A 2,492-nucleotide genomic window follows, 5' to 3' on the forward strand; every position below is an offset into this window, starting at 1 on the left:
TGTTGGTGGGAATGTAAGTTAGATAAGTCATTGGGGAAAACAATATGGAGGTGGATCAAAATCTAACAAACAAGCAAACAAAAACTATATATGACCCCGGAATTCCACTACTGGGTATATATTTAAAGGAAATAAAATCAGTCTGCAAGGAGGTATCTGAGTTACTGCCCAGCTGAGCTGAGATGATTTGGACTACTGGCCAGGTCTGAGGCTGAGCCATGGGACAGTTTCCACTCACCTTGTCAGTGGCTGACTTAAAAAATTTGCATCTTAAGAAAGAAAAAAAAAAAAACAACAAAGAAAACCACAGATGTCAATGATGCTGTTGTCAAGACAAATTCTATTGCAGAAAGGACAGTTGACGAGAAAGAGGACAGAACTGCCCTCTGCCCGCTCAACAAAGTGGTCAGAAGCATCATTGCTGATATACAAACCAAGTTGAAGTCCAGTAGCAGGATCCAAATTCGCCATTTGACTCAAAGAAGTCTTGAAGACTGCCTCCAAATACAACTTCTCCAAAGGGTCTTTGCCATGGGTTTCAACTGTCCATCTAAGATACCAGAAAACACTTGCCTTTGGTGTTTGCTAAACTCCCAGAGAACTTAATTGCTCAGCCTCAATCTGGTAAACAGATTGATAACCTCAAACTGGAAAAACAGTTGTCCTTTTTGTTGGCCATGCTCAGCGAAATAGAACCTGCAATCAGATATCCCTAGTGTCTGTGCCTCTCCCCAACATATGAACTTACCCTTCAAATGGGAAAAGTGATTGAGCAGATGTACTTATTTTACCCTGAACTGAAGCTAGCTAATGCTGCTCAAGAAAATAAATTGGAAAGAGGTCAGAAGATAAGTGAGCAGATTTTCATTGACACCCCAGGGGACTGTCTGGGATTGTTGCTCCATACTTAAGTTCATTGACCTCAAAAAGATCAAGGTATTCATTTTGCTGATGTGATGACAGCTATTCAGGGCCACCTGGATCAGAGCATCCATACCTAGAGGATGTTACTCAGAAAGTGCCAGATGGTGCTCTTTTCTGCCACCTTTGAAGACTGTGTGGAAGTTTGCCCAGAAAGTGGTCCCAGACTCAAAAGTTATCAAGCAGAAGCATGAGGTAAAAGGTGCTGGACACCACCAACCAGTATTACACCCTGAGCAGTGACAGAGATGAGAAATTCCAGGTCTTGTGCACACTGTACCCAGCCAATGCTATCACTTACTTAGAACATGATCTTTTGCTATATCCTCAAAATAGACAGGTAGTTGGCAGCAGAGCTCTCAAAAGAAGACCACTAACTGGCTCTGCTAAGTGGCAAAATGATGTTGAAGCAGGGGGCCACCATGTTTGATAGCTTTCAAGAGGGCAAAGACAAATTTCTGGTGGTCACCAACATGTGTGCCTGTGGTATTGATGTAGAGCAAGTGTCTGTCATCAACAACTTCAGTCTTCCCATGGACAAGGATGTGAAGCCAAAAAAGAACTACCTGCAATGGATTGGGCATATTGAGCACTTTGGCAAGAGACACCTGGCCATGAATATGGTTGATAGCAAACTAGCATGAACATACTGAGTAGAATCCAGGAGCACTTTAGTAAGAAGATAGAAAGATTGGACACAGATGATTTGGACAAGATTGAGAAAATACACAACTTGGAATCTCCAGCTGTGACTTGCACCAACCCTTGGTGCTGCCCCTGCCTGGGCGATGTGGACTTTCACAGCCCAAACCACCACCATCACTGAGAATACAAAGGCATATGAAGGAAACTATTGCCTCATTTTGAATTACATTTGGACTTCACAAAAGTTTGTGCAAATGATGGGAGATGGTAGAAAATTGTTTGTACAACTCTTTTTTTTTTTTTTAATTTTAGCTGCCACATATAAGGGAGAATATATGGTATTTGTCTTTTTGGGTCTGGCTCATTTCAGTCAACATGACATCCTCCAGTTGTGTCCATTTTGCTGCAAATGGTAGAATCTATTCTTTTTTAGTAGCTGAATAATATTCCATTGTGTATATATACCACATTTTCTTTATCCATTCATCTGATGAGGGACACCTCGTTTTGTTCCCAATTTGGGCTATTGTGAACAGTGTTGCTATACATATGGTGATGCAGATATCTCTTTTGATACTTTGTGTTCAAGTCTCATGGGTATAAACCCAGGAGTGGGATTGCTGGGTCATATGGCATGTCTATTTCTAATCTATAAAGAAATCTCCACACTGTTTTCCATCATGGTTGCATTAATTTGCACTCTCACCAAAAGTGTATAAGTGTTCCCCTTTGTCAACATCCTCACCAGCATTTGTTACTTGCTGTATTTTGAATTTTAGCCATTCTAACAGGGGTGATTTGATATCTCATTGTGACTTTGATTGGCATTTACCTGCATTTTTTTGTATATTTGTTGACATCTGTATTTTTTTTTTAAGAACTGTCTATGAAGTTCTTTGCCCATTTCTTAACTTCATTTGGTGGTT

At 40.6% G+C, this 2,492-nt stretch overlaps 1 pseudogene; it reads left to right on the forward strand.

The window, feature by feature from the left end:
* Window positions 1-531: 531 nt before the first annotated feature.
* Window positions 532-1,747, forward strand: LOC100344791 (ATP-dependent RNA helicase DDX19B pseudogene; annotated as a pseudogene).
* Window positions 1,748-2,492: the final 745 nt, after the last annotated feature.

Source organism: Oryctolagus cuniculus, chromosome 1, assembly GCF_964237555.1.
Source record: "Oryctolagus cuniculus chromosome 1, mOryCun1.1, whole genome shotgun sequence".
NCBI classification, from domain to species: domain Eukaryota; kingdom Metazoa; phylum Chordata; class Mammalia; order Lagomorpha; family Leporidae; genus Oryctolagus; species Oryctolagus cuniculus.